General features: G+C 44.2%; 1 protein-coding gene and 1 non-coding gene across 14 annotated transcripts in view; both read right to left on the bottom strand.

The window, feature by feature from the left end:
• LOC126227762 (uncharacterized) overlaps positions 1–14,546 on the bottom strand; it is a 932,351-nt gene that overhangs the window by 893,427 nt on the left and 24,378 nt on the right. The gene's annotated exons all lie outside the window — the stretch shown is intronic.
• Positions 8,539–8,613, bottom strand: Trnas-cga (transfer RNA serine (anticodon CGA)). Its single transcript has one exon. It is a non-coding gene; the product is annotated as a tRNA-Ser (tRNA).

Raw genomic sequence — 14,546 nt, 5'->3', positions numbered from 1 at the left:
TTGAATCTAAGTAGGTTATCAATTGACGATATCAATAAGTGAAGAAAGTAAAGACAAGGATGAATCAGAACCTTTTCCAGTTCTTAAAATATCAAAAACTACGGCAACACTGGACTAAGTTAAGCGCTGAGTGTTCAGATTTGAACATGTTGAAGTAGTGATAAATGTATTAAATAAAATGGACAGTACAATGTGAAAATTAGTACAAAATAAGCACTAACTACTGATATGTTTCTCGAACCTTTGAAAACATTACTACACACTAGATCTTATTGTCCTTGGTGTGTCAAAATTAGTATCGGGCTTTTTGGTTTTGTAGTATTTATTACATTCAACTTATAATTATGAAAGATCAATTGAAAAAATTTTGTTTTTATACACGTGCACATGTGTAAGCGACTGAAGAATGTGTTAAATGAGTGGGACAGCCTTTTACGCATAACGTGAGGAAATCAGTCTGGAAGGCAAGTTGCAAATTAATATAGTGACATCTATGTATCTATGTGGAGACTTAAGGAGACAACTATGTCCTTATTGTTTGTGGTTTACAAGTTCTAAAGCATACAGCTATGGGTTACATAGCAACTTTGCAAACAAAACGTTGCAGCATGCCAAAGATTTTCTGGACCGCATCATCTTCAGCAATGAGTTGACATTTCATCTAAGCGTTAATGTGAACATACAGAATGTGCACATTTGGGGGGTCAACAAATCGCCAAAAAACCGAACAGCTGGTGTGAGACTTCCCTAAATTTAATTTTTTTCTCCATATCCTAGCACAGAATGTTGATGGGCCTTACTTTTTTAGTGAAGCAACTGTAACCACTATTTCATATCTCTATGTATTAGTACTATAGCTCCTTTAGTTGGAAGAATCTGAACCTCAGAACATGGGTTAGTAGCAAGAGGGTGTACCATCTCACAGGCACATCTCAGTATGCAACTGGTTAAATGACGTTCTACCCGACTACTGGGTTGGCCACAAGGGGCTGGATGACAGCGCTCCCTTCACACGGCCTCCACATTTACCCAATATGATGGCACGCGATTTTTTCGTCCTAGTGTTCATCAAGGATCATGTCTCTGCTACCAGCTGATCTACCAACTTAAGAAACAGGATTGAAGCAGTTGTTGCAACTATTTCTCTTGTGATGATTACTCAAAACAATGATGGAGGTTTGGGATGAACTCACCTATCTACTATTTTTCACAGGAAAAATCATTACCAAATTAGGTATTTTTTGGTGGTACACTTTCCCACTTACCAAGTTAAAAATCTGCTAATGATATTCCACTGTAATTAGAATTTTGTGTGGATGAAACATCATCTCTGCCTCTCTCTAGGCAATTAGGCATGTTCACTACTGCCTCATATTACATTTATTTGCTGATGAAATCTGGAGGGCTACTGAACAATGGCAGCTATCGATGTATTCTCTGAAGTGCTACGTCAAATGTCATGTAGATGCCATCTGAGATGTTTTTGTTTCCAAATGGATCATGTTCTTCAACAATATTTTATTTATTTATTGTGGGCTGTAGCTTATACCATGTCATACAATAGACCAGTACAGTACTAAGCACGATAACAAGTGTACTGAAGATCATGTAACTGCTATTCTGCTTTACTCTTATTTTTTAGTGGTAGCTGTAATGATGGAGACTTCCAGTACATCCTTTAAGGACTATATTAAAATGGAATTCAGTTGGTGAAGTCAACAAATGTGTCATTACATTGTTGTCCGACAAGTACAAGTTTTTAATATGTTTCAAGTCATTAATAATAGCAAAAATGCCCATCCACAAGCCTCTATTCCCATGATGGTCACATTAGTTTGTCAGTTTTTGTTTCATTTAAGTGATCATGTTATCAGTAATCTCATCCACTGGTTGTTTCTCAAAACTTATTTCCACCACATTAATGATGTTATGGGTCTCTTAGCACGATACATATTTTTTTTTTTCTAGTTGTTGTCTGCAGTTCACTGCAGTAGAAGAGAAATATTTGCCAATACAATGCTAGGAGAAAAATGTTTGCCTTTGGTCTAGTGACTCACAGAAAGGATTGAAATGTACAGCTATACAACTCTTCACAATCTACATCTACAGCCATACTCTGCAAAGCACCATTAGATCATGGCACAGAGCACATCCTATTGTACCATTTATTAGGGCTTCTTTCCACTCCATTCACATATGGAGTAAGGGAAGAATGATTGAATGATTCTGTGCGTGCTGTAATTATTCTAATCTCGTACTCATGATCCCTACAGGATCAATACATACGGTATCGTACTATATGACTAATTATTTGAAGCCAGTTCATGAAACTTTGTTGATAGACTTTCTCAGGATAGTTTACCCCTGTCTTCAAGAGTCTGCCATTTTACTTCCTGGAGTATCTCTCCGTCACTATCCTCTGGATTAAACAAACCTGTGACCATCCGTGCTGCCGTTCTCTCTAACGTTCAATATCCCCCGTTACTAGTATCAATGTTCTAGAACCGGTCAAACGAGTAATTTCTAAGCCATCTTCTTCGTAGACTGACTGCACTTCCCCAGTATTCTATCAATAAACAAAAGTGTACCACCTGCTTTATCCAAAACTGAGTGTATGTGATCATTCCATTTCATAACCCCAGAAAGTGTTACATTCACATATTTGCACTTGTTGCCCGATTACAACAGTAACTCACCGATATTATAATTTTTTTTTTTTCCGTGAAGTGCGCAATTTTACATTTCTGAACATTTAGAGCAAGTTGCCAATCTCTGCAACACTTTGCTATCTTATCAAGATCTGACTGAATATTTACACACCTTCTTGCAGGCAGTGCATCACAGATAACTAAATCACCTGAGAAAGTCTGAGGTAAGTAAGTATTAATATTGTCTGCAAGCTCATTAATATACAATATGCAACAGACTCAACACCCTTCCCTGGCACAACCCTGAAGTTACTTCTACACCCGACAATGACTCTCCATAAAAGATAACATGCTCAGTCCTCCCTACCGAAAAGTCCTCAATCCAGTGGCAAATTTCTCTTAAATATCCACTGTTACAGGCATGGGCATTAGTTACCTGTGAGACTGGATGTTGTGAGTTGATGTTAGTCAAGAATGCCTTAGGTGACAAACATGCGATAATTGACACCTCACTGATTTTGAACAAGATCAAATTATATGTCTACTAGAAGCTGGATGTTCCTTCTGCAATACTGCAGAAAAGATTTGGCAGTAATGCAGCCACTGTAAACGATTGCTGGCAGTGGTGGTCACAAGAAGACTGGGCTCTGGGCGGACACCTGGCACTACTGAGAGGGAAGACAATTGAGTTTGGCGTACCGCTGTGGCACATCGTATTACATCTGCAGCAGCAATGGGCAGCAGTTGGCATCCCAGTTACACAACGAACTGTTACTAATCAGTTACTTCGAGGACAGCTCCGAGACAGGTGCTCTGTGAAATTCATTTCACTGACTCCAAACCACTGCCATTTGCGACTTCAGTGATGTCAAGCAAGTGCTCATTGGAGGTCAGGGTGGAGGTCTGTCGTGTTTTCTGACAAAGGCTGCCTCTGTCTCGGTGCTAGTGACGACCTCGTCTCTGTTAGGAGAGTGCCAATTGAGGGCTTGCAACCAACCTATCTGCATGCTGGACCACACCTGGAGTTACGATTTAGGGTGCGATTATGTGTGACAACAGGAACACTCTCGTGCTTACCCCACGCGCCGTGACTGCCATTCACGAGCAGCACTCCAGAGGGTGTTAACCAACAGGATAACGATAACAGTGACCCACGTATCACTGCCGTACACCATCATGCTCCACCGTGTGTTGACATGTTGGCTGGGCCTGCTCAATCACATCTGTCTCCAATGGAGCACATATGGGACAGCATCGGACGACAACTCCAGCATAAGCCACAAACAGCATCAACCGTCCCTGTATTGACCAACAAGTGCAACTGGCATGGAACTCCATCCCACAAACTGACATCTGTGTGTGTGTGTGTGTGTGTGTGTGTGTGTGTGTGTGTGTGTGTGTGTGTTTTTCCAATGAGAGCCTTTTTGGCCAAAATGAAAGCTGACTTGTTTGATAATCTTTATGTTATGCCTATCTGCAGCTATGCTACATGATGAGTAGTTAGTTCTGCAAGGTTCGCAGGAGAGCTTCTGTAAAGTTTGGAAGGTAGGAGACGAGGTATTTGCAGAAGTAAAGCTGCGAGGATGGGGCGCTAGACGTGCTTGGGTAGCTCAGATGGTAGAGCACTTGCCCGCGAAAGGCAAAGATCCCGAGTTCGAGTCTCGGTCCGGCACACAGTTTTCATCTGCCGGGAAGTTTCATATCAGCGCACACTCCGCTGCAGAGTGAAAATCTCATTCTGGAATCTTTTTTCTTATCAACAGCCAGTGTGTCAGTCCATTGATTGTGCTCCGAAGTATTCCCCACTTCACAGCCAGAACTTGTTAACTATGAGGGTTTAATCCAGGTTCTAAATGACTATTGTGATGAGAAAGTTCAGGAGGTGGTTGCCAGGTCCAGGTTTTCAGACTAAACAAGCAGACAGGACAGACAGACAGTGGGCGAGAGACTTACAAGGACTCAGATAGCCAGTCACATAATCAGCCAGACCAGCAAGGTACTGGCATGAAGTCTTGCCCACACTGCTTCTAAGCTCATAAGCACAGCTTCTACCTCTCACAAAATGCAACTTGTTTTTCAGGTGTCAAGAATGAACATGTTAAAGAGGAGTGCTTACAGAAAGAGAAGCCTCCCTCTCCTAATATACACCCACAGAAATCAAATTTTGTTGTACATGTTGTGCATTCTGAACCAAACAGAACTTTTGTGTCAAAGAGAAGAGTGGTAGTCCAAATTCATGAAATCATTGCCATTTTCTTTAGCACAACGCAGTTATTTGTGGACCTTGTAATAGGTGGCTACACTATTCAGTTGCAATTAGCTACGAGTGTCTCAGTTTCTTTCCTCAGTCGCAGTACTTATGATCATCTTGGCAAGTCCGAGCTGTACAAATCATACATTACACTTACACCATATAACGGACATGACATTCCAGTGCTAGGTTCTTGCAGCCTTCCTTCCACATACAAGAATTTGCAAAAGACAAATTTCAGGTTATGCGTTCACAGAACAGTGCAAATATGTCTGACCTTGATTTGTTTGGATTGCGTGTGTTACAAATGTGGTGTTGGTTGCAAATTTTGATTTGAAGGACAGTGTTGGTAAATTGCGTGCTGAATTCAAAGACTTGTCCACTGATGGCTTAGGCAAAGCTAATTCTTCTGTGCATGTGACCACTAAACACAATGCACAGCCTCACTTCTTCAGGTCTCACACTAAATTGCACATGCTCAGGGAACACGTTGCTTGGAACTTTCACTGTGGCATCCATCACAGCAAGTCAGTGGGCATCTCCGTTAGTACTTGTCAAGAAGCCTTCAGGCAAATTGTGTATTTGTCCAGACTAGGGCAACATTGTCCTCCCAAATAGTTAATGAAGAATAACAAGGCCCCCAGCATTCCGGCAGAACTGCTAAAATGTGGAGGAGTAACATTAGAGCAATCTCTAAGCTTATCATTCACATACTGGAACAGGAAAGGATACCAGATGTACGGAATAAAGGAATATTACATCCCATACATAAAAAGGGCGACCGAATGGAGTGTAGAAACCACTGTGGAATCGCCCTCCTGAACCTAGGGTACAAGGTGTTATCGAATATTATTTTTGATCGGCTACTATCACAGGTGGGTAAAGAAATTTAAATACACCAAAGCGTATTTCGTCGAGGAAGTTCAACAATGGACCAGATTTACAATCTGCAGCAAATTTTGGAGAAAACTGTTGAATATAGAATTGAAACACATCACCTCTTTATTGACTAAGGCTGCATACGACAGTGTCAATAAAAATCAGTTCTTTCGTGCCTTACAGGAGAAGGGGATACATGGAAAGCTCCTGAGAATGGTTAAAATAATGATGTCCGACATAAGAATCTGTATTCAAGTTTGAGGAAATTACTCAGACCCCCTGGAAATAAAGAATGGGCTACGTCAAGGAGATGCATTGGCATGCTTATTATTTAATGTAGCACCCGTGAAGAAGATTAGGGAAGGAGGCCTGCAGATTAGGGGCACCACCTTCTACAAGTCAGTGTAGATTTTAGCATATACAGATGACGTCAACAACATAGCACGGACAGTACCAGCACTGAAAGAAGCTTTTACAGCCTTAGTCAAGCAAGTAAGAAGATGGGTCTTATGGTAAATGAAGCTAAAACTAAATACATGGCCTGTGGGAAAGTACATCAATCCAATATGCCGTCAACTTTCAATGTGAATGGATACACATTTTAAAGGGTTAATAGCTTCAAGTATCTTGGTTCCACAGTCACTTGCTTTAATGAGATCTCAACTGAAACTAAGATTAGACTGATATCAGCAAATAAGGCATATTTTGCCTCGAGTAATTTATTCCAGTCAAGACTCTTCAGCTACCCAACAAAATTCACTATTTATATAAAAGCGTTCTTACTTATGCTTCGGAACCACGGGCCTTGACGGAAACCGATGCGAGGCTGCTCGACGGATTTGAGAGGAAAGTTTTGAGGAGAATAATTGGCCCTGTGTGTGACAGAACAATGGAGGAAAAGGTAAAATGCAGTATTGTACACTATATATGCTGATACTCCAGTAACAAAAATCATACGATCAAGAAGGATAACGTGAGCAGGTCATGTGGCAAGAATGGAGGAGTCTGAGGTGATAAAAGAAGATTCTCTTTGATAATCCGGGAGGACAAAGTGGGCGAGGTCGACCTGGAGCAAGATGGCTGGATGGAGTGAGAGAAGACCTATGGAAGCTCGGATGCAAAAACTGGAGGAGTGTAGCATGTGACCGTGATGGATGGTGGAAGCTCATTGAGAAAGCCAAGGTTCATCCTGGAGTGTAGTGCTATAGAAGAAGAAGAAGAAGAAGAAGAAGAAGAAGGCAACATTGTATCCCCGAATAGTGACAGATTAATTTTCTCTGACTCTACCTGATGAACTTTTTGACCGTTTGGGAGCTGGTCGTTACTTTAAGATTGATTTACACGATGCCTACCTTCAGATCCCTTTAGACAAACAATCACAGCAGGTGTGTGTCATTAGTACACATAGAGAACTCTTAGAATTTCTTCATTTGCTTTTCAGTAGTGCATCCACATCTCCAATTTTTCAGTGCTATTTGGAACAATGGGCTGCACCTGTGCCTTTGTGTACAAATTGTTTAGATGATCTCATGGTATCAGGTCCCAAAGCAGATGAGCCCCTTAATAAATTGCACACCCTGTGCCAAATGTTATCAGAAGAGACCTAAAATGCTATAGATCCGAGTGTATGTTTTGCAAACTGAGATCGAGTACTTGGGGCATGTAATTAATTATCAGGGTATTCATCTGATGTAATCACACTTGCGCAGGCACTTTGTAGCCTCAACTCTCCAAAGAACTGCAGTCAGTGCTAGCAAAGCTCATGTCTTACATCTGCTTCACTCCAAATCCAGCTTGGATAGCGGCACTACTGCACCGTCTTTGCTGAAGAATGTACCTTTTGTGTGGTCCAAAGAATGTGGCACTGCTTTTCAACAACTCAAGGACTCTTTCCTCAGTGATCATTGCCTAATTCATTTTGATCCTTCAAAACCTATGGTCTTGACCACGGATGCCTCTTACTACAGCATTAGTGCTTTACCCTCCTGCAGGATTGGTTCTACTGACAGATCAATAGCTTTCAGCTCCAAATTGCTTAACGAAGCTTAGAGCAACTACCTGCAAATAGAGAACGAGCCTCCTGCCACCATCTTTGGAATGATGAAAGTTCACCAGTATTTGCACAGAAGGAAGTTCTACTTGGTCACCGGCCACAACCCTTTGCAGTAAGTTTTTAACCCAGCCAAGCCCATCCAGAATTGCACTGCACATAAACTGCAACATTTGGCTCTCATCTTATAGCACTACAATGCGAGATAATGCACAGGCCCACAACAAAGTGTGCCAATGCAGACACACTTTCCCATCTTCCTTTGGCACTCGGTGCAGACTTTGAAGCATCAGAAACATCTTGATGCTACACTGAGTCACAGGACTGTCAGTTTCCATCAGACAACCAGAAGATTGCCCAGGCAATGACAGCAGATCCCTACTTGTGGATTCTGCTGCACTACATCCACACCGATTGGTCACTCACTGTGAAAGAAACTGGTAGCCTGGGGTTTGTCGAGACTTTGCATATCGGCAAGACTTGCCTGTGCTATGAAGTGTCATACTGCAGTGTACTGGATCTGAACAGTTGTGTGTGGCAATTCCAGAGGATCTCTGCAGACATTTTCCTATTCTGCTTCATCAGGGTCACTAAGACATAGCCCACACCAAGCAATTAGCTCACCGACATGGTATGCGGTTTGGCATGGACTCCCAAGTAGAGCAGGTAATGATTCAGAGCCCTGAAACTTCCTGGCGGATTAAAACTGTATGCCGGACCGAGACTCGAACTCGGGACCTTTGCCTTTCGCGGGCAAGTGCTCTACCAACTGAGCTACCCAAGCACGACTCACGCCCTGTCCTCACACCTTTACTCCCGCCAGTACCTCGTCTCCTACCTTCCAAACTTTACAGAAGCTCTCCTGCGAGAGCTGTGAGGACGAGGCGTGAGTCGTGCTTGGGAAGCTCAGTTGGTAGAGCACTTGCCCGCGAAAGGTAAAGCTCCCGAGTTCGAGTCTCGGTCCGGCACACAGTTTTAATCTGTCAGGAAGTTTCATATCAGCGCACACACTGCTGGAGAGTGAACATCTCATTCTGGATTCAGTGCCTTACTTGTGCGGAACACAAGCCAGGCCCTCCACAACAGTCTTTGATTGGCCAAAGCCAGCACTTGCATTTGTATTTTGCCGGACACTACCAGAACACTCATTGGCCGACTGTCTTCGAAATGTACAGCTAGTTTCCTTTTGTGGTTCCGACACACTCTACGACAATGTGTAGCAATCTTCAAGCCTCGCATTCCGTATTTTGGCTCGAAGGCCTACCAGCATTGCTTATGACTGATAACGGACCACAATTTGTGTCCGCAGAATTTGATGACTTCTATACAGCCAATAGGATTTATCACATCACAAGCGCAGCAGTCCAATGGAGAAGCAGAATGCTTTGTTCACACTTTTAAGCAGAAGATGGATAAACTACCCACATGAGGGGGGGGGGGGGGGTCCTACCACATGTGGGATCAACAATTGCTTCCCTTCTACTTGTCCTACTACTCCCGGCCTCGCAACAGCATATCACCGGCAGAGTTGCTTCACAGACAGTGCTACCCCTCCTTGCTCTAGTTGCTGCACCCACCACAGCGGTCTGCACCTGCTCCGCTCAGGCAATGTATAACAGCAACGAAGCTTTTTTCCTAATTTTTTTTTCAGATTACACAGTGGTCAGAAGTGCTGGGAAGAGGGTATTGTCATAATGTTGCTTGGCAATCTCATATTTTGACCCAAGGTCCAGGCAGATTGCGGTGGGGGCACCAGAATCAACTTCACACCTTTAAATTGGGTTATTCTGTAACTGATACTCTGTTCTCAGGTTTGTGGTCTGCCCAGATGATGTAGTTTGCATCCCCTTCAGTTTCCTGGGGCTCTGGGAGGAGATGGGAACTTATTAGATATCTTGGCAACAAACAGACCTGATCTTTTTGATGAAGTTTATATAAAAGAAGGTATTAGGGACCATAATGTTGTTGTGTCTTCTATGTCAGTTCAAATGGTTCAAATGGCTCTGAGAACTATGGGACTTAACATCTGAGGTCATCAGTCCCCTAGAACTTAGAACTACTTAAAGCTAACCTAAGGACATCACACACATCCATGCCCGAGGCAGGATTCGAACCTGCGACCGTAGCGGTCGCTCGGTTCCAAACTGAAGCACCCAGAACCGCTCAGCCACAACGGCTGGCTTCTATGTCAGTGGAAGCTGCAAACAACCAAAGAAACAGTCTAGAGTTTCCTTGTTTGGGAAAGCAAATGAAAGTGTCATTAACAAATCTTCATAGTCAGCTCCAAGCATTCACCGTGGGACACTAAGATATTGAGCATCTTTGGTCAGAATTTAAAGGTATTGTCCACCACGTGCTAGATAAATATGTGCCTTGCAAAAATATAGTGGAGGGAAAGGATCCACCTTGGTTCACCAAACATATTAGGAAGTTGCTGAGAAAGCAGAGAATTTTGCACAGCCATTTTAAACATAGTCACTGCCCTGCTGAAAAACAGAAATTATGCGAAATGAAAGCAGCTGTCAAAAGGTCAATAAGAGATTCTTTTAACAAATTTAAAAGCAATATTTCATCTGCAGATCCTAAAAATAACCCCAAAAAATTTTGGTCATCTGTAAAATCTATGAACAGTACAAATAATTCAATACCTTCTCTTGCTGACAGTACAGGTAATGTAACAGAACGCCGAAATTCTAAAGGCCGAAATTCTAAACCTAGCTTTCATAAACTCTTATGGTAGAGAGGACTGCAGCACCATTCCCCCTTTCAATTATCGAACAAATGCAAGGGTGACTGACAGTGTTTAGTGTATCTGCGATTGTAAAACAGTTAAGATCCTTGGACACCAGGAAGGCATCTGGCCCAAGCGGTATCCCTGTAAAATTTTATGTTGACTATGCTACAAATACAGCACCATTCTTTTCCATCATCTTTCAGAGATCATTGGAACAGTGGAAAGTTCCACAGGGCTGGAAAAAGGCCCAGGTCATGGCAATCTATAAAAAGGGTACAAAATCGGATGCCCATAATTACTGGCCAATTTCACTGACATCGATTTGTTCTACAATCGTGGAACATATTTTGTGTTCAGACATAATGACCTTTCTACATACTGAGAAGCTCATCTGCAGAAACCAGCACGGTTTCAGGAAACAGCGGTCATGCGAGACACAGCTGGCCCTCTTTGTGCACGATATACAACAGGCTCTAGATACTGGCTCCTAGGTTGATGCCATATTCCTCAACTTTCGAAAGGCATTTGACTCTGTTCCGCACTGTCGCTTGCTCCTAAAAGTGCACACTTACGGTCTATCAAATGCCATACGCGGTTGGATAGAAAGTTTTCTAATAGACAGAAAGCAGTATGTCACCCTGAACGGGGAGACTTCAACAGAAACAAGCGTAACACCAGGTGTGCCCCTGGGCAGCATAATAGGTCCGCTGCTTTTTAGGATTTACATAAATGATCTGGTTGATGGTACTGACAGTGGCATTAGACTGTTCGCCGATGATGCTGTAGTCCACACAAAATTTGTGAACAAATCAATGAGGATTTGCAGAAAATAAATGCATGGTGTAATGACTGACAGTTATCTCTCAATATCAGTAAGTGCAACCTACTGGGCATAACAAAGCAAAAATACCCATTAATGTACAAGTACAAAATAAATGCCCTGTCTTTGGAAGCCGTGACATCCGTCATGTATCTGGGTATGACTATTCAAAATTATCTCAAATAGAACGATCAGATTATACAAGTAACAGGTAAGGCCCACTCTGGATTGTGGTTTATTGGCAGAATCCTGAAGTGATGCAGCCCTTCAACAAAGGAAATTGCTTAGAATACTTTTGTTTGTCCAGTCTTAAGAGTATTGTTCATCTGTGTGGGAACCTTACCAGTTGGGTCTGATTCAAGAGATTGATAAAGTCCAAAGAAAAGCGGCAAGGTTTGTGACTGGTGCATTTACCAATTGCGAGAGCTTTCCAAATCTCATAGAAAGTTTGAAGTGGGACACACTTGCAGAAAGATGATGCGCTAAACAGAAGGGGCTGCTCACTAAATTCCGAAACCCGATTTTCGCCAAGGATGTAAAGCATATATTATTACCAACTACTGTTATATCACACAATGATCACCATTCAAAGATAAGGGAAACTAGAGCTCGTACTCAGGCATTCAGACAGTCATTTTTCCCTCGCGCAATCTGCGAGTGGAATACAGGAGTAGAAAGACAACTTTGGCACCAATAGTTTTTTTTTTTTTGGATTGGGTTTAAGGGCGCTCAACTACTGAGGTCATTAGCGCCCAGTCACAGTTGTTAGAGCACATGGAATCTAGTAAAACTCAAGGGGAGAGGGGGACATCAGAAAGACTTGACAAAGATGCAGATAAAATAAGTAAAAAGGTTAGATGTCTTTGGACAAGCCAGTCAAAGTTATAAAACGCAGAACACGAGCAGCTGCTCGAGCGTCATCAGCTAAAATATCCGGTAAAGTAGATGGCAGGGACAGGACAACACGAAATTGACTAAAACGGGGACACGACAATAAAACATGGCGCACTGTTAATGCCTGTCCACAAGGGCACTGCGGGGCTGGGTCACCGGAGAGCAGGTAGCGGTGGCTAAACCGGCAATGCCCAATCCGTAACCTGGTCAGAAGGACCTCCTCGCGCCGAGATGGTCGGGAGGATGTTGTCCAAGCAGTTGGGAGCGGTTTTACTGCCCGGAGCTTGTTTCCTTGGAGGGATGACCAAGCATCCCACCACAACGACACAAGCCTCCTACATACATCCCCACGAACGTCAGATGACGGGACACAATGGGAGGCTGGCCGAGGCAGGAGGACTGCAGCCTTGGCTGCAGCATCCGCAGCCTCATTCCCAGGCACTCCTACATGTCCGGGAACCCACAGAAAGCTGACAGAACCACCATTATCAGCGAGAGAATGGAGGGACTGCTGTATCCGTTGAATCAAGGGATGGACCGGATAGGGAGCTCCAAGGCTCTGAAGAGCACTGAGTGAGTCAGAGCAGAGTACATACGATGAATGGAGGTGGCGGCGGGCATACTGAACGGCCTGATGGAGAGCAAAAAGCTCGGCCGTAAAGCTGGAACATTGGTCGAGGAGCCGGTATTTAAAGGTGGCGGCCCCGACGACAAAGGCACAGCCGACACCATCGTCAGTTTTGGAGCCATCGGTGTAAATAAAGGTGTGTCCGGCAAGTCGAGCACGAAGTTCGACAAACCGTGAGCAATACACTGCAGCCGGAGTACCCTCCTTCGGGAGTGAGCTGAGGTCGAGATAAATATGAACCGGAGCATGGAGCCAAGGTGGTGTCGGGCTCTCACCCTCTCTGAAGGTGGTAGGGAGGGCAAAATCCAATTGTCGAAGCAAGCGACGGAAGCGGACTCCGGGGGGCAGCAGGGCAGACACATACAACCCGTACTGACGATCGAGAGAATCGGCGAAGAAGGACTTGTAAGAGGAGTGGTCGGGCATAGACAACAGCCGGCAGGCATACCGACACAGCAGTACGACGCGCCGGTAGGTCAATGGTAACTCGGCAGCTTCAGCATAAAGACTCTGGACAGGACTAGTGTAGAACGCTCCGGTCGCAAGACGTATCCCCCGATGGTGGATGGAGTTGAGCCGGCGTAAGAGGGATGGCCGAGCGGACGAGTAGACGAAGCTCCCATAATCCAGCTTCGATCGGACTATGGACCGATACAAGCGAAGCAGGACAGTGCGATCCGCTCCCCAAGATGAACCACTAAGAACTCTGAGGACATTAAGGGAACGTGTACAACGGGCCGCCAAATAAGTGACATGTGGAGACCAACACAGTTTCCTGTCCAACGTGAGCCCTAGAAACTTAGTTGTGTCCACGAATGGGAGAACAACGGGACCGAGATGTAAGGATGGCGGAAGGAACGCTTTATATCGCCAAAAGTTGATACAAACCGTCTTCTCTTCAGAGAACCGGAAGCCATTTGCCACGCTCCATGAGTAGAGGCTGTCGAGACAACGCTGAAGGCAGCGCTCCAGGAGGCATGTTCTCTGGGCACTGCAGTAGATCGCGAAGTCATCGACAAAGAGAGAGCCTGAGACATTAGGTGGAATGCAATCCATAATTGGATTGATCGCGATGGCAAAAAGGGCTACGTTCAAGACGGAGCCCTGAGGCACTCCGTTCTCCTGGAGGAAGACGTCGGACAATACGGAACCCACACGTACCCTAAACGTTCGATCCGTTAAAAAGGAATCAATAAAAAGGGGCAGGCGACCGCATAGGCCCCACCTGTGCATAGTGCGGAGGATACCTCCCCTCCAACAGGTATCATAAGCCTTTTCCAAGTCGAAGAACACGGCTACCATTTGGCGCCTTCGCAAAAAGTTGTTCATGATGAATGTCGACAAGGTCACAAGGTGGTCAACAGCGGAGCGGCGGCGACGAAAGCCGCATTGGACATTAGTAAGTAGTCGTCGAGATTCAAGAATCCAGACTAACCGAGCATTAACCATGCGCTCCATCACCTTACAGACACAGCTTGTAAGAGAAATGGGGCGGTAACTAGAAGGAAGGTGTCTATCCTTCCCGGGTTTGGGTATAGGAACAACAACGGCGTCACGCCAACGCATGGGGACTTGACCTTCGGTCCAGACGCGATTGTAGGTACGAAGGAGGAAGCTTTTGCCCGCCGGAGAAAGGTGTGCC

The sequence above is a fragment of the Schistocerca nitens genome, unplaced genomic scaffold, assembly GCF_023898315.1.
Source record: "Schistocerca nitens isolate TAMUIC-IGC-003100 unplaced genomic scaffold, iqSchNite1.1 HiC_scaffold_340, whole genome shotgun sequence".
Classification (NCBI taxonomy): Eukaryota; Metazoa; Arthropoda; class Insecta; order Orthoptera; family Acrididae; genus Schistocerca; species Schistocerca nitens.
Note: the sequence above shows the minus strand (reverse complement) of the source record. Positions and strands in the feature narration are given on the sequence as shown.